Below are 18,779 nucleotides of genomic sequence, written 5' to 3'. Positions count from 1 at the left end.
AAAAGAAGACCCTCCAAATGTCCCTATTTTCCAGGGCCATCCCTGATTTAGAGAAGCCGTCCCGGTTTCTGATTTGATCCCAGAATGTCCTGCTTTTCCTTAGGACAACCCTATTTTCACTGGAGAAATGTTGGAGGGTATGGAGTTATCTGACCCGAGCCGTCTCAAGGCAATCCTGTATAGGGAAGTTTTTTATGTTTAATTTTTTTTTATGTTATTTATATATGTTGGAAGCCGCCCAGAGTGACTAGAGCAACCCTGTAAGATGTGTGGGGTATAAATAGTAAAATTATTATTATGGAATGGGGGAAAGAATTAGTAGCCCATTCTAAATGGCTCCCCCCATTTCTTCCTTTCCTCCGCAGAATTGGTGCTTTTGCAATCTGACACTTCTTTCAGTTACTGCAGGCTGAGAGAAAAAGGTCTCAAATTCAAAAAGCATTAAACTCTACCAGTGGCTGGAAAGGAGTGTACTTAGAGTGAACTCCTGAACCTACCTTTTCAATTTGGCCTCTAAGGTTTACCTGTCCTGTACCTGATGTCACAGTGTGACGTGGGACAAATAGGGAAGCCTGATGGGCCAAATTAGGCCCTCAAGTTGGAGGTTTCCCACTAGGTGAATAGAGCCCTACTTTTGCAATGCCTGCATATGGCATACACATTCATGTAGATAATAAAGAGAAGGTAAGGCAAAGGGAATGTTTAGTTCTTTAGGAATTCTCACCTGCTCACACAAAGATAGAACTTCTGATCTGGTTGTCAAATAAGAGAACTTGGTGATTTGTAGGCTGTGGTTTCACTGTCAAATAAATTAAAATGAACTACTGTTGCCTAGTAAAGGCAATTCTAGAATGAAGTATGAAAAGGCTGATTAATGTCGAGTGAGATGCATGGGAATACAAGCTTGTTTTTTATTACAACTTCTACAGCATTTTAAGGATGTTTAGGTGCATTTTTAGGTGCAGTGGATTCATTTTTTTATTCCCCACACCTCAGGACAGCAGCCCCATGTGCTATATAAAATGCTACCCCCAGAGTAGCACCAAGCTATGACAGCAAATTGTGGGCAGTGCAAGGGGTTGTTTTTGGAAGGTGGTGGACAGTATTCAGAAGATCAGCTGGGCTTGCAAAGCTCACTGTCTTAATGTACAAAGCGTTTTGCACTTCTTATGCTGTACAGCTTCATTTCATCTCCGTGGTAACGTTAACATTTCCTAGGGACTGATGCTAAATACAGTGGCTTGCCAACAAGTATGGCAGAGAAGAATTTCAAATTCTAGTCTTCTGGGGTCAATCCCAACACACATTCTCCTGTGCTATCCCAGCTCTCTTCACGGATATAAAGATGTAGCACTAAAACCTATTCCCATCAGTTATCCAAGTATTTCCACACAATACCCAATTTGCTTAGAAATGGAAGTCTATATGTAAAAAATTGCCCAGATAGCTCAAATATCTTTAATACGGTCAATGACCAGAAAGCAATTTATAAAAAATATGACATTATAAGTAGTATTGTACTACAAATAACAGTGGAAATATGGCCAATTCACAGAATTGGTGCTTATATTTATGACCAGGTTTCGACTTTTAAGGTTTTAAGAATTCAGTTCAAATGTCACTACTGTTTATTATCGTTCCTTCGATGTTTACAATTTGAACTCCGTTGCTGACATCATTGGTAAAAAATTGCCATAAAATATGCCTCTCTGTTGACTTTTTAGAATTATGTATTTATTTGCTGTGTTTACAATAAATTATATTGGCTCTCTGTGAGGAAGAGGACTGGTTACTCGAATTATAGAGGGCATGGGATAAGGTTTTGTGATTAAAATGTTGTCCTTTTTCATAGTCAGTGGGTAAACTTCTCTAGGATCTCAAGGCTGCTTGATGATTTCATGCACCAAGCGAACAGCAGGCACTGAACTGTTTGACTCTCCTAGCATCGTTTCTGTCAGTACCTCTGCTTTTGAACTGAACAGCACAGCATGTGCTACATTAGGCAAGGTACATCATGTATAGTTTTCACATCTGTGCATCTACGCGGGTGATATTGTTAACAGTAACAGTGATTTTGGGGGAAAACAACACTGCTTTGACTAGGTATGAATTGATTTCTTTTGGGTTTTAATTTTCTTTAAAAGTTGCCTTCATAATGAGATAGAAATAGGTAACCTTCCCCCCTTTTCTTTTAAAGAAACTAATGTGGTGGTCAATGGGTCCTTATCGACAAAAATAAGACCACACATCTTTACTGTCTGAAAAAAGGAAGCAAAGATACATGGCCCAGATTCTCACAATTACTGAGTGCATGCGTGTGTGCAGGTTCATGTGGAAATATCTGAACCTTCCCCCTGGCTTTAGGTATTCCAAAATTGTGAAGCAGAAAAATGGAAAGAAAACACCTTGGCCAATATCCCAGTTGTTTTAGCACCTCTTAAATGGGGGGTCAATGTAAACAAACACAGCGTTGCAAAGGAAAATCAAATGGCAATTTTGCAGTCTTGCACTTTTGAAGACCTCTTATATCATAAATAATTCAAGGCTTTTAACAGGATGTGCTATTTCTGGGCACTTTCCGAAACAGAAGGATGCTCTGGCTGGCTGTAACTACAAGAATAGTAGAACTGGATTTTTTATCTATGGACTGTTAAAGAGCTATGGGTTGAAGCTTCCTTATTGACATTCATGCCAAATGTACCATGAGAAACCTTGAGTCTGGGAGAAAAATTCTGTTTTTGTATTGTTCTCAAAAGGCCCCTTCAATTAAATGAAACATTACAGAGAACACTGTTATAATTATTATTCCTCCCTGCCTCCACGCTGTAAAGAACACAATCTTTTGTGTCAATAGCTATTTCTACTTAGTATTTTCCATAACTATTGCTAATTACAAAACAAAAGTTTCTGAAAGCTCTTTGAATAGCTGAATTTATTTTCTCCAATTGGCATTTTCAATCTTCACTGTACGGCGGCCATGTATCTTACCATGTATCCAATTGGCATTTTCAATCTTCGCTGTACGGCGGCCATGTATCTTACTGTTTGAATGGCATTCATACATTCATATACCTCAGAGAATTTGGATTCATAATTTGATTCAGTTTGCTGAAGGGGGTAAGAATGGGGAAACCTTGCATTACGAAGTAGGGAGGCTCTGAAATGTGACACACTCGGATTCAGCTTCTGTATGGATTAGCAAAGAAAATTAGGATGTGATCTTGTATTGATTCAGACCGATGACCTGTTGGTCCAGGGTTGTCTGCTCAGACTGGCAGTAGCCCTCCAGGGTCTTACTAGCCCTGCTACCTGAGAACCGTTTTAACGGGAGATGCCAAGAATTGAAATCAGGACCCCTAACATGCTAACCTTACAAAGTTCTAGCAGTGGATCACGGGCTCTCTCATTAACAAGGCAATCAAAGAAGTGAATGAACATAGAGGGATGCTAGTCAGGAAGAGGGCATGGCAGCATATGACTGGGATCCTGAACAATCACATATAACCCAGTTGCTTCTGACACAATCTGTATGCATCATTGATGAAATAGGGTTCTTGCTGCCCCTACTGTCCCCATAGTGTACTCAGCTTGATATCTGCACATCTTCCTACATGTGTAAAGCACATCTGGTATATACCACAAAGATAAGATGTGGATCATATAGGTTTTGGCCTATGTTCTTTGGCTTCTAACTGCACAGAATCCATATGCAAATGTTGAGTCCAGTGCATGAATATCAGCAGCCTGACATGATTTGGACACCAGCCACCCACTGTGCACAAAATATGAACATCTGCAAAGGGCTTTTCTACCTCTTAAATGAGACATATTGGTTCCGATCTATAAAATCCAGGAAGTGGAGCTCAATAAATGTGCCCCTACTTTGTGCGAACAACAGTAGCAGACTGCAGGGGAAAATATGTTGTTCTACACATAGTGTTTGTTCTTTTCTTTCTTTCCCCTCTATAGAAGCTCTCTTGCTACTCAGCTTCTTTGTTCCCTGCCCTGCCACTACCCACTGACTGTGCCTTCTTTGATGCCAGCACATACACCAGAAAAACCTTCTCTTTTTCCTTCTCCCCTTTTTTCCCGAAGCACCACAGATTCACCTGTTTGGTGCTAACTACTATAGTTTACTGTCTCACAGCAGCTATTCTTTCTGCTCCATCAAACTGCCTCTCCACTGAGTATTGTTTTCTGACAAAGTTATTTATATTGTATACCTACTGCACATGAATAATTTCAGTTCTATTTTATATGCCTAATACTGTGTTGCTATTCTAAATGTTTGCTAATAGTATGAATAATACTAATACTACTAATAAAAAATACCTACTTGGAGGAAAAAGTGACAAAACAGATGCTGGCAAACTGATCAAAGGTTTTTGCCTTTGACATTCAGATGACATTCAGCAATACTGAATACCTACAGTCGCTTACAAGGACTAAACAAGCGGAACAATGTCAGAAGTGGGGAGAGCATGCTTGGAACACTCTCCCAGGCCAACTTGCTCTCAAAACTAAGAAACCTTTCCCGTGCATGGCATATAATCATCATAATAACCATTATCATCACAGTCTCTTTAGTCAATTCTGAAGTTCTTGCAAATCATTGTTATGTTGCCTAGTTTCTTTTCATACAAGGAACAGCACTAACAGCCATTTGCACTGTGTTGGTAAAAGGCGAACCCTACTGCTTTGATCAATGAAGTTGTATCCTAATATTTACTCATTATAGGCAATTATTGTTTTAAAAGGAAACAGAAAAATGAGCTTGAGTAAAATAATTGCTATCAAAAATGTCACCTGAAAATAGCTCCAATGCATCTACTCTCAGTAGGTTCTAATTGTAAATTGTAAACTGTTTCAAATATTGTATTTTAATATTGTAACCCCCTTGGGAACTTAAGAGTGAAGTGGGTAATAAATAACAACAACAACACTAAAACTAGAGGTGACTAGGTGTGTGGGTAGCTTTCCTCCCTAGTGTTCATACACAAGAGACTACAAATCTGTGTAGAGGAATGAGGAAATAGGAAATATAGCCCCTTAACCCTTTCCATTCTGCTTTTTTCTATGCAAAACATTCCCTCTCTAAGCTGTGTTTCTCCCCATAGGGGAAAAGTTACAGATACAGTACTGTATCTTTTATTTGCTAAAAATTGTTATTACAACTGTATCTCTTTCCCATTTTGTGGCACAGAATAATTCCCCCCCCCCCGTTAAATCAATAAAATGTGGCTTCTTAATAAATTCTAATTTTTAGAATACAAGTTAAATAAGTCAGCAACTTCATATGACTAATGTCTGCTTGAATGCTTCAAAACAGATGTGTAAGACCTCTTAACTGACAATATGAAAACTGCAATAGCTCTGAGTGAATAAACAATGGGAACATCATAGACACTTATAGACCTGTAGCAATACTTTAACTTTGTTCTGGATTGCTGTAGCTTTGGAAAACTTTGTAATTGTTTTTGTTTCCTATTGTATCATATTATGGAAAAACAGGAATGCCTATTATGTCACCGATACCACAATGTTTTCTTTTTTAATGCTGCTTTAATTATTTTTACTTATCTTCTCCAATGACCCATCTGCCCTCACAGTTATTGATTTGGCACATTTGTTATGATAAAATGAAGGTGGGTGGAAATCTTCAGATTTGAAGATTATGAATAATCTGCTGCCCACAGAAGCCCTCCTGAAGAAAAAGGATGCGGTACAATCAGGTTGATTTCCTCTAGAACAGGGGTCAGCAAACTTTTTCAGCAGGAGGCCGGTCCACTATCCCTCAGACCTTGTGGAGGGCCAGACTATATTTTCAGGGGGAAATGAACGAATTCCTATGCCCCACAAATAACCCAGAGATGCATTTTAAATAAAAGGACACATTCTACTCATGTAAAGACATGCTGATTCCCAGACTGTCCGCAGGCCGGATTTAGAAAGCGATTGGGCCGGATCCGGCCCCAGGGCCTTAGTTTGCCTACCCATATGCTCTAGAACACTAGCACAGCATTCCTTCCTTCTTGTTTTTACTTTTTAAACTGAGTTAGCAATGTGGGCTGTATTCCTGTAGCACTTCTTACTTGGGACTAAGTTTCAGGACTTACTTCAGAGTAAACATGTACAGTACAGTCTTGCACTGTTATAAATCTATTTCACCATTGCTTGTCATTTAGTGTCACTAAGGGCATATTTACACTTAGGAAAATTATGTGCCCTACTGGCCAATATGATGAGCAGGGGGGCAAGGGCAGATGACAGCAGACTTGCCAACTCTGGGTATTCTTTACTAACCCAACTCCAAAACTTTGGCAATGATAGTTGCTGAAATTGCCCTTTTAAGCATATGTCACAAAAGAGTTCAATGAATTATCTCTGTAACTCTCATCTTAATTCAAAGTAAATCATGACTGTATCCACTGTAAACCCTCACACAATTTTTGGGAGAAATAGGCACTGAATGGTTATCAGCTGTTCCACATGTTTCGTAACATCTCCTTTGATACAAACAAAGCTTACTGTATGATCTTTCTCAAAAAAAAAAACTGTGCCACAGCTGGAAACATGAATGGAATTTTCTTATTTTTGGAGTGTCTATTATTTTTTTTAAACCTAGACCAAAACTGTAAAATTTATTCCCTTTGCGTGGACAGGCGGAGTCCCTCCTAACCCCAGACGACCCCTGAGCAGAATAATGACTCAAGACAACGTGCTATGGGATTAAAATTGGCCACAACTTTATTAAGTTTCACATGTAGGGAGACCTTGGGAGACTTCAGGGTTATCCAGAATGTGTGGGGATTGGGCTGGCTCTGGAGAACATATGTTCAAACAGAGAGCCCGCCCCCCCTTTTGCCGCCGTCACAGGAGAGAACAATGACAACCTCTTGGCGTATGGCCAATGCCTCCCCTCAAGACCCCTTTAAAGGGGAACCTTGGATCACCGCCGCAAGGGGGGCGTGGGTCACCGCTTCATGCCTCCTTCCATTTAGGAAGATAGACTAAAGGATTCCACCCAAGGCCCGAAACCACCAAAGTTGTGACGCTTTGCTACGGGGAAGGCAAAACCTGCCACTGCAGGAAAATTCCTTTCTGGCCCTTCAACAGCGCCCCTGACATAGCAGCGCCTGCATACCTGTAAAGAAGAGGTTAACCTGCAAAAGACGACTTAACTGAGGGAGGGCAGTATGGGAGAAGCTCTGGAGCCAACTGCCACTTCGCAGGTAAGATTCACCTTCTGTTGTGTGGGCAGGGCGGTCCCTCTCCTTACCTGGCTAATCCCCTGGCAACGCCTCCCCAGGCTGGATAGGGCGATTGGCTGAGGTAGGCGGAGACCTGCAGGTATCCAGCCTGGGGAGGATGAAGCCAGTCTGAACTACCAGAAGTTGCACTGGGATCCGGGGGGCTGCGCGCGACCATGCAAAGGGCACCCCCATTTGATGTGGGAGTGGTCATTACTGAGGTACTTCATTCAAGCAGCTGAACACATCCATAGGTATGCCAATCTTAACAACAACTATGAGTTGCAAATAAAGCATTCTACCACCCTCTCCCTGTCCTTACCATACATGCTGTTCTGGGTTGTTCTCTTTAGCCCCTGAAAGCCAATGGGGGGGGCATGAAGGGCACACAGAGGAGGAGATGAAGTCTTTGCTTGGGCTTACACTGACAAGACTCATTAGTTGAAATCATCCCTTAGATCTTGAGACTGCAATCACCCATATACTGACAACCAAATAACCAACTATAGTTTCTTTTATATAAGCATAATCCTAATATTATACATCATACAAACCAACAGTCTCACTGAAATTGTCCTGTTTAGGACATGCATACTAAATAGGATTTATTTTCCCATGATATAAAGCAAATATGCAACCTTACTATTAGAAAAGATACTGTAAATTATTCCGCTTATCAAAGTCCTTACGAAACAACTTATTTTCCTTGTACTGCATAAGAAATATGTTAATTTTTCATCTTCTAACGATGACTGGAATGTACAATCAGCAGGAAAGTAATCTGCTTTTTTCTTTTTTAAAAAATACAAACCTCATGTATTAACTTAATGGATTCCAACTATTTATTTCAAGGAGCAAGCAGTAAGCCTTTTAAATACTTTATGAGGAGGATTCTTCCTTGAGCCATTGCTTTTGGTAGCACCCATTTACAAAAGGCTTTAAGAAGGAGCTTTGTATGCACAGCATCCATTACTTTTATTTAATAATTTACGAGGAACACAAGGATAAGATTTCACTCTCTTTTTCTATTGTTAGCTATTTTTGGTAATGATATTACACAGTGAGGCATTTCCTACTTTTTAGCCATTGCTATTATGAGCAACTTTTAATTTGCTTTCCTCTTATTTTGTGGTGGTGCCATGGGAAAGGGCCATAGCTCAGTGGTGAAGCATCTGTTTTGAATGCAGAGGGACATTGGTTCAATCCCCAGCATCTCCAGGTAGGGCTGTGAGAGACCCCTGTCTGAAACCATGGAGATACACCATACAGCCAGCCGGTGTGAGCAATACTCAGCTGGATGGACTAATAATTTGATTTGTTAAAAGGCAGCATCCTGTTCTTAATCTGAAGACATAAAATATTGAGTTCATTTTATTAAGCACAGGTAGCGGAGAATGACTCTCTCTCTCTCTCTCTCTCTCTCACACACACACACACACACACACACACACACGTGTTCAAGGGGCTATTTCTACTAAGAGGAAAGTCAATTTATACTTGAAATATTGCCATGCCACAGTACAAAATATTAAATCTATTGTAACTGCTTCTGTTAATAACTTACACTGCTGTAATTGATACTAAAATCAACACTAATAACTGTGTCAACTTTAAGAATAATGAACAATGCAATAGTGAAGATTCCCCCCCCCCGACTCTCATATGTTACCTAGACTCACCTACTTTTATATTTAATTAAATACAAGTTAGGACCCATACATCAGTTTGGGATGTCCAGTACCCGCAAACACACACAGCTGTGCTCTGGGTGGGGCTCTGAAGGCTCAGGGTTCCTGGCACATAGTGCTGGAACAACATCCTTGCACCTGGGTTTCCTTTTGATGTAGCAGTTTACTGTACAACACCTCTCACCCCACACCTTTGTTTTGACTTTCACCAGTTTCTGGACTTTGCCTCTGTTGCCCTTGTGTTTTGACTTTTGAACGCCACCAGATGTAGCTTTTCGTCTTGCCTCAGTAGACTCGAAACTGAAGCAGCACAAGAAGGAGTTGTTCCAGCGATTATCAAATACAGTTTTTAAATGTCCCTTCTATTCTCAATTTACCTCCTCTACAATAAAATTTCTTCTGTTCACAGAAACATGGGGAATGCAATTCTTTTTTCAGAAGCACTGCTGAGGTGTTGGGGCACAATGATAGATTATATGTCAATATTATCAGCAGACAAAGCTGTGATAATCCACCTCAGGGAGTTTGGTTTTTTAATATGATCTTCTCTGTTAATGCATAATCTGCTGAAATGCTTCTTAAATTGACACATATATCTCAGACCCAATTCAAATATTAACTCCAGAAGAGGTTAGATGATAGTGGCTCCATAGGAAGGGATAGTGGGAGGGAAATGTTTTTAATCTTTTGACCCCATGGAATGCCCATATTGTGTGGAAAATTCACACCTATTGACCATATTGCAGATATGACAATAGTGAAGAGCTTTCCCCTCAGTGAGAGGAAAGATCCATGTAGTAAGCATTACAAACGTTGTAGTGGACTCACCTTCATACAGTGCAGGGACCTTCATGAGTGAGTAATAATTGAAAGGGAAGAACATTTCAAATAACTCAAGCCCCTGCTATGATGAATTACCATCACCACGACTAAGCCAGCCTGCTTCACATCAACAAACACAATCCAGGCATTTAGCAACGATGTACAAAAAGGAACAATAATTTTAATGCCTTGATGAAAGTTTACAAAACCGTCCCCCCCCATTGAAAAACCTTATAAAGGGCTGTGGAGTAGTATGAACTGGCCCTGCCTCTGAAGTGCCTGCTGCTGTTCCCCTTGCTGGTCATGGATATAGCACCTGTGTGCATACATGAACACAGTGGCATATGGTTCTTCTATGTGATGGGAATCATGGCAGGGGCAGACCTTGGTAATACGACGCCACATGCAAGGTAAAAATTGGATGCCCTCTAGCAGGGGTGCCAACTTGAATAAAATATTGTGGGGGCCCAGGAAAGCCCCGCCCCACATAACTGATCACATGATGCAGTGCACACACACCATTTGAATGGGAATGCCCAGCAACTTTGTGGGGGCCCAGTTCTCTCAAATATTCTATAATGGGGGCCGAAGCCCTCACAGCCCCTAAGAGTTGGCTCCTATGCCTCCTAGTCCTCGTGCTGACTTTCCAAAGCCGGGTAAGGGAGGTGCCAGGCTTTGGGAAGGAGGTGGAGGTGTGCTTGAGCGCTCCTGCCTCCTTTCCAAATCTGGAGAAGCACTTACTAGGCTTTGGGAAGGAAATGGGAAGACACCCCCTTGGCCCCTGCACCCAGTATGGGGGAACTGGTTGCATTGACCTAAATCTGCCTCTGATCATGGGCCAGTCAGGAACCACTCTCACGTAGGAGCACTACATTCATATGACCCTTTCTCATGGTCACCAAATATGTAAGCTGGTGGTCATACCCAGTGAGCATATCAGTGGGGCCAGGGCGACTAGACCACATCAGCTCTCCTCATATGTAGTTTGAACATCATGAACCTTCCCCATCCACTTTATCTATCAAAATACGTGTCCATTTAATTAGGAAGCCTTTTAACAAAAGTTGCAGAGGGTATACAATAAGAGCACACACACACAAAAATCACAAAATAAAGAGTGACCATCTTCAGATTACCAGAAACAAGAGCCAATCCATGCAATTCACATACATATTAGAAAACAAAGCTGAGTCCTTGACAAGTCCTTCAGGCTCTAATTAGTTGGAAAAGTAGTATCCTTTCCCCCTGCCTCATTTTCAAGTGCATTCATTTCAAAGTGACTTCTATTAACAAATGAACTTAAGGGTTAGGTCAGTACAGGGTTTTTAAAGTTCCTAGGCTCACTCATTTATTGATCTGTATTGAAATAAAGGTATTCATTTAAGGCAATCAAGCAAAGAAAGCTATTTTGGGCAAATGGTTGGGCTGGTTGACTAACTCCCTGATTTTGCCCTTAGTTCAGACTAAATTCAGCAATATAATTGTGTCCGGAGAATACTTAGTGTGAAATGTATAAATCAGATGACTTCCAATACAATAGCCAATCAGCTCATCAAATATATAAGGAATGAGTTTACAAAAAAGAAAAAGAAGAAAATGATTATTTTGAAAAGTGCAAGTTTGTCATAAATTCTTTTAAAAAGCTAAAGCACCACATAGCACAATATCAGACAATTATGGCTGATTGTTGAACACTATTGTATTTCCTGATGATCACTACTTTTATATAAAAAACTCCACAACCCCCTACTTGTATACAAAACCTAATTTACATACATAGCAAGACGTAAATTATGCATTTTTCAAAAGAGGCAAAGACAATGTTAGATAACAGCTAACAGTTATTATGTATTATAATACAATTCCAGTGCAGCCACAGAGGGGCAGTCAAAGGCAACGAATGTCATCCATTCCAAGATACCAAAAAGACAAAGTTCAGAGCAAATTTTTTTTTTAGCCCACACAGGTTTCCTGCTGAGACTAGTACACACTTTGTTTCAGTATCTACAAAGTCAAATTGGTTATATCTGTGGAAGATTTGTCTGAAACAAATAGATTTAAACCTGTTGGCCACAATTCAACAGAGAGCTAGGCATACTTTAGCCCACTGAGCATGTAAACTGAGCAGAAAGCAAGCTGGAAGCTGGACATAAAAACATGCTTGATCTGTGTGGGATCCTAAATTGTGATTAATAGAGCAGCAAGTTTTGTTGTGGTGATAATGTGAGCACCTCCATCTTGTGTTCAGGTTATATATATTTGTAAATAAAACCATATATCCTAAAGACACCACAGTCTACACTGACCTTCATTCCAAGGAAGCTGAACCCTGGGCAAGCACCATGAACCCTTGTATCCTCTCACTGCTCGGAGATCGGGGTAGCATGCAACAATATTAAACACTCACAAAATAATACAAATAAAAAATTCACAGGAGCAGACAGAGCAACTATTTCCTCCAACCTCAACATGCCAAAATAAAAAGAGACATTTTCAACTGATGTCTAAAGGACATAAACAAGAGGGGCAAATATATATTTGACCAGAGGGAGTTCCATAGTCAAGTTCCATAGTCATCATTGAGAAGGCCCTACAACATGCCACTACAGAATGCACAGTGGTTACAGACGGAACTATCAGCATGGCCTCCCTGACAAATGTCAGGGTATGGACCAGCTAATACTGGGAGAGGCACTCCTTCAGGTACCAGGGACCCAAGCTGTGTAGGGCTTTCTGCACCACAACTCGGCCTGGCAGCAAACAAGTCAGCTGATCCACTTCTCCCAGGAGTGGTTTATCACACTCTTACTTAGCTCTGTCAACGAGTAACTAGGAAGCTGCATTCTGCACAAGCTACAACCTCTGGATCATATTAGTTTTATTATTTATTAAATTTCTATCCTGCCCTTTACAGGTTTACAAGATAAAAACACAAGAATACTTAATGTAGTAACAAACAAAAACAACAACCACCCCCACCAACAGCCCTACTTGGAGTGAATTGCAGTGGTCTAAATGGCTGGTTACCAGAGTGTATAGCATTTTTGTAATGATATTCTGGTGTAGGAAAGGCTTTAGCCAGCAAACTACCCACAGCTGGAAATACGTACTTCTTGTCATCGAGGCTGCCTGAGCCTTCAAAGACAATGTTGGCAGCACCTCCTGGCTATGAACCTGTTCCTTCAGGAGGAATACAGCCCCATTCAGAATTGGCTTCCTCATCAACTCCCAGACCCAAGAACCACCCACCAATAGTGCTTCCATCTTGTAAGGATTCAGCCTCAGCTTATTGGCCTTATTTACCCCATTACAGCACCTGAACAGCCTCTCTTGATTCAGATGGAATGGAGAGATAGCGTTTTGTTCAATCATGGAATATGGGTACAGCAGAAAGAGGGAGTAAATATTTCTTACCTTAAAATTCAAGATAGCTGTGAGATAGCATTCCCACAGTGATTTAAAAGTAAAAATAAAAGGCTAGTAATAGCATGTTTGTTAACTAATATATTAATCTGCACGCTAACATCCATAGCTTTTAATTTATTTCTATGTGTGGAAATCATGTCATTGTCATACATCTCTGTAAGGCCGTGTTTAATTTTATTCAGTGATAATAAAATTCAGATTTTGGTCAATTAATCAGTATCTGGGAAACTTATATTTACCCACCTGCTTGGTAAGCCAGTTGTAATTGTTAAACAATTATTTATTTTTCTCTATTGGGCTCTAGTGACAATCTCTATTATCTCTGCATGTGTCTTGGCCCGTGGGACAGAACTCTGTGAAGATAATCACTAAAATATTGACTTACTCTGCATTATGAATTAGCATATACATTTCTCATAATTCAGCTCTATATAAAATATAGATTCTAACTTTGCTCTATAAATCTTAATAGCAGGAACAATTATTCTGCTGCTGTTTTGGTTTTTAAAATTATTCCTATGGTCAGTTTGCTTTCAGTGTTACCATCGTGCTTACTATGTTTCTAATCGATCATATGCATTTACTACCTCGTCAATATTGGTGTGCCAGCATTACTTATTTTTAGTTATCCCCTGACCTAAAGAAAGTTTGCAGGTATCAGTTACTAGATCAGGAATCAAGGATTTAAACTAACTGTGTCCCATTGCCTCAGCTTCAATTCACCATTGCCATGCATCCTGATTCGTATTCCAGCACAACTAGTCATACAAAACAACAGGTGTGGTGATCTCCAGGTTAATTAAATTATTAATCTTTATGGTTTTCTGTGTGTTCTCATTTTTATTATTTAATGTGGGACTGAACCGTGTAGAACCAGGTACTTGGTCAAACATCTTTGTGGAGGGACTTTACTGTGAATGGCAAGCATAAGTTTGAAGAAGGTCAGCAGCAATAATAAAAATGATTGCAGATGTTTGATATTGGTGATCAGTTTACACTATAAGTTCTGCATATCATTTTAGTATGCAACTGTATCAAAGGACACATACACACTACATTTTTAAAGCACATCCAAAGTATGTTTTTCCTTTCAAAGAATTCTAGTATTTAAGGGTTTCTGGGAATCGTAACTCTGTGAGGGGTAAACTACAGTGCCCAGAATTATTTGAAGGAAATAATGTGCTTTAAAGGTACATATAGTGCACACACAGCAAAAGACTAATTGGTTTGGTGTTCTATACATGCGGCAGATGCTTGCAAAAGCAGTTCTGGCAGTGACTATATTAGTATTTATATATTCAAGCCAAAATTTTATAGAATGCTAGACAGGAAGGTTAATAATGAACATTATTCTAAATTAATATAAGTTCATCAAAATAAAAATTAGTGACAGGTAAGCCCAGCCTTGGAGATCATTCCGCTGCATCACAGCTGCAATCCTATACACATTTACCTGGAAGTAAGTCCCACTTACTTCGTGCTCTGGTTCATGGAGTCACGAAGAGTCGGACACAACTAAACGACTAAATAACAAAAGTCCCACTGAACTCAAAGGGGCTTACTAGAGTAAACACGAATAGGATTGTACTGCATATTACATTTTCAATGCGGCAGGAAAAGACCCAGTACAGAAACTATATGGCAGGGGTGTCAAATCTGTGGCCTTCCAGATATTGCTAATTTAGGTCTATCCAATTAATTAAAACTTGAATCATCTGTGGTCACTGGCCATGCTTCTGGGGTTGATACTAGTTGTAATTCAGAAACATCTGGAAGGCCACAGATTTGACACCCTTGCTTTATAGAAAGACTAGCTGGGAAATCAGGCAAGTTGGAAAAGAAAAGCGACCATCTCATTAATGCTCACATAGAGCACAGTGAAATGATGGATTTGTAAACATGTTAATCTCCTGTTAACATAAAACTGTCATTCTGAATACTTAGATGCAGCATGTGGTAGGTTGTACATTGAATTAACAAGCTTGCAAGAAAGTGCAACTGAGCTTTTGACAATGATCCAGTAGTGGCTGTTAAGTACTGATAGGAGAAATCAGGATTGCTCCCCAAAAAGCCAATTTCGGCACTTGTTCTAAAGGGAATCATCAACATATGGCAGGGAGTGGGTATGTATGAGCAACTTCTATTCTGCATGCAATATAATAGGCTACAGCTATATTTCCAATTCACAGATCCTTCTCTACTTTTTCAAGAATCATGTGAATCAGACTACAGTGGTACCTCGGGTTACATACACTTCAGGTTACACACTCCGCTAACCCAGAAATATTACCTCAGGTTAAGAACTTTGCTTCAGGATAAGAACAGAAATCGGGCTCCGGCGGCGCGGCAGCAGCAGGAGGCCCCATTAGCTAAAGTGGTGCTTCAGGTTAAGAACAGTTTCAGGTTAAGAATGGACCTCCAGAACGAATTAAGTACTTAACCCGAGTACCACTGTATGTGTTTACCACGACATGACATGCTATGTCATACATTTGTGAGGAAACACATATAGATAATTTGGATAACATACTGTATGCAAATTTAATTTTTAAAAAGCAAAAGAAATGTTTGCTGCATTATTGCACCAGAGAACACCAAGTTTGGTGACAATGTGAACCAGCCATTATTCATCTTCTTTGTAGATGGAACAAACACTGTGACAGAGGAAATTAATCTACTTCTTAGAATGCAGGAATTTTGATAAACCATGAAAGGTTCAAGAACTTATATTCTCTATGTATTGATAAGAGTTTCTTTGTGTTCATAAAATAGACAAGTCATTGTGTTTGTGGCTGTTGTCCTGGCAACTTCCAGTATACATTAACAGTGTTTTGATGGCGAAAAACATATTCGTCAGTTATCTTGGATGTTTCCTTATCCATTCCTGACACACAAGTGCCACAGGTAAAATGTTACTAGCTTGTAAGTCTTTCTCTTTTGTTTTAATATTCTAAAACAAGTCTTGCCTTCAGTGACATCAGGCAGAGAATTATCTCTTATTTCCATAAAACTCAATATGAGGTCCATAAACACTTTCTGGTTTCTAAAGAAACAGAACAACAGTTAACCCACCAAATGGAGCCAATGTGTATGGAAATATGACTAGAAAGATAGCCTACATCCAAGTCCTTCCTTTCTCAGTTCTCAACTGGGCTATCTTGCATCGCGTCTCCTTCCTTAGATATCTGCTTTCTCTATGGTTGTTATCTTTTATTCTGCATTGGCTTCTACGGCTTTAGAAACAGCATGACGGGGGAAATGTAACAGATGAAGTTTTTCCAGTTTCTGCATCTCTATGCTGGGAAAACTTGCCTTTCAGGCAGCTTTTTAAAGGCACGCAGCAGCCTTTTAAAAAAACACACCACAACACACCCACCCTAATGGCAGTGCTTTAAATCAAGCACTTTTAACCTGCTCCGGAACTCTTATTAGATTAAAAACAAGTTCATAGGTTGTAATAAGCAAGAATTATGGCTTGAGAGATCTTGTGCAGTTTTTTAAAAAAAATGAGAAGTTATGATTACTTTCTAATTTTACACTGCTCATATGTGATTAGGCCTCTTCTGTGAGCAGATATTTGTATTTATTATAACTGAACAGGCTCTAAGGAGTTTGAAGAATGTGTGGTTGATGCAAAGCATTTAAAAACACAGCACTTGCAGCATGGCCAATATTGCAATTTAGAGATTGCAGTTTTCAAAAACAAATAGTGTGGCTTGATGATGAGAGTGACTATTAATCCACTAGTTGATTGGGCATTTGGAGGAGGTGTCTTACAGGTAACAGTTCTCCAAACACAAAGTGTGTACACATGCAGGCATAGAGTGCATTCGCTGCCTTCCACAGGCAATTGTTTTTGGACAGTGTACACATAGTTGTCTTCATAGTGTTGGTATATTGTTCCTTTGCTGTTTTGAAAGTGCCTTTTCGTAGAACAGTTCTAAACCATCTTACAATTTACAATGTATTCTGCAGTGCCTCTTGCCTTGCCTGGAAACTTGAGAGTGCCTTCTCTGGGAACCTCCTGTTCCCTGCACGCCCAGGGCAGGCAGACCCTGAGCATATCATACCACAAGTGCCTTGCAATAAAACAGACACTGCAGTCAGTAACTAGCCATGGGTAGCACCAGAACAGGCAGCCTTAAAGTGCCTTGCCAAAAGAAAAGAGGCATGTAGTCATGTTGCCCCCTTCATACCTGTATTGCCTAAAAAGGTTCCCCATTGATTTCAATAGAATCTAGATCAGATCTGAGTGCACAACAGGCATGCAGATCTGTGTTCTCTATTGAAGTAAAATAGAAAAGCCCTTGAAGGTTGGGAGAGCTGTGTAAAAGTACACAGCCCACATGCTTATAAGGAACAGGTAAATTCCCTGTACTGCTGTATTCAGTTATGCATTTATCCCATAGAAATGAGCAAGGCTTCAGAATCTAAAACATAGGGTTACAGAGCACCTTGGAATATACTGTTACAAAGGCGACACGCCAATCCCCAAACTCAGCTGAGCAGTAGCAAGATTTTAGTGGAGTTCCAGGCACTCATCCTGGGGTCATGTTTCCGCTGAGAATCAAGATGAGGTGGAGGCTGTTGTGGCTTTATGAAATATGATTTATTCACATATTTTATTTATACCTGGATTTATATGGAGGGAGTTCAGATCTTACAGCATAGTCATCTCAAGAGAGGCTTGTTCCCCACAGCAGTGCAACACTCAAGTCCAAGGAATCTCTCCAGCCTCCCTTCAGCCAGTCTGCCAAGATGGTTCTGGTCTTCTCTTTCTCCACACACCCCTGCTTGGATCTGCCCAGGCTCAAGGATTCCTCTTGGATGCTGGTCATCAACACCTTTTGGCACGTTAATGCCTCTATCCCAGGTGAGGCCCTGGCCTAGAAAGGAAGCTTAGCCTGTATTTTTCCAGTGGCCTGGAATCTTCCCTTTAATACTCCAAATATTACATAGATTCTGACAGTCATTAATTTCTTGGGTTTAGGGGGTTTCCCTCCCCCAAACTTATATCACCATGACCATTCTTGGTACTACAGTTCTAACGAAAGAAATGAAATTTTCATACACAGTATAGGTATGAATTATAAACCTAGTTGCAGAGTGTTTGGGAATGCTAAAGTGAGTTTCCATTAAGATACACCCATGACCTAGACCATTTTTCTACAGTACTGCATGCCTTCATATAAAAAAATGAAGGAACAACATTACATAAGTTATTAGGTAATATTCCAACAAATAGAATCAAGGTGAATCGAAGGGAAAATTTGAATTACCAAACTGATGCATGAACGACATCATGCTCAGGTAATTCCTTATTTCCAAATTTAAAAGATATCTGAAATAAACCTAATCATGCCTAAATAATGGAAGCACAAGAGGTTCACTGCTTTGTTATTGTGGTGACACTAGGATATGAAATAATAATATCTAGATAGTAAGTTTATGTAGTTCAAAAATAAAATTCCAATTATCACAGATAAATTCAGGTTACAGGGAACTCTGGCCCCAGAAAATGAAAAGAGCAAAATAAAATTGGCTAGATGGGAGTAGGGACCTTCTTCGGATGTACTTTCGTGATAAAGAAAAT

At 40.0% G+C, this 18,779-nt stretch overlaps 1 protein-coding gene across 6 annotated transcripts in view; it reads right to left on the bottom strand.

Annotated features, from left to right (window-relative positions):
• The window catches only part of EPHA6 (EPH receptor A6), a 394,139-nt gene that overhangs the window by 15,433 nt on the left and 359,927 nt on the right, over positions 1-18,779 (bottom strand). The gene's annotated exons all lie outside the window — the stretch shown is intronic.

This window comes from Podarcis raffonei, chromosome 4 (genome assembly GCF_027172205.1).
Source record: "Podarcis raffonei isolate rPodRaf1 chromosome 4, rPodRaf1.pri, whole genome shotgun sequence".
NCBI lineage: Eukaryota > Metazoa > Chordata > Lepidosauria > Squamata > Lacertidae > Podarcis > Podarcis raffonei.
The sequence above is the reverse complement of the archived record's forward strand: the minus strand, read 5'-3'. Positions and strand labels throughout refer to the sequence as shown.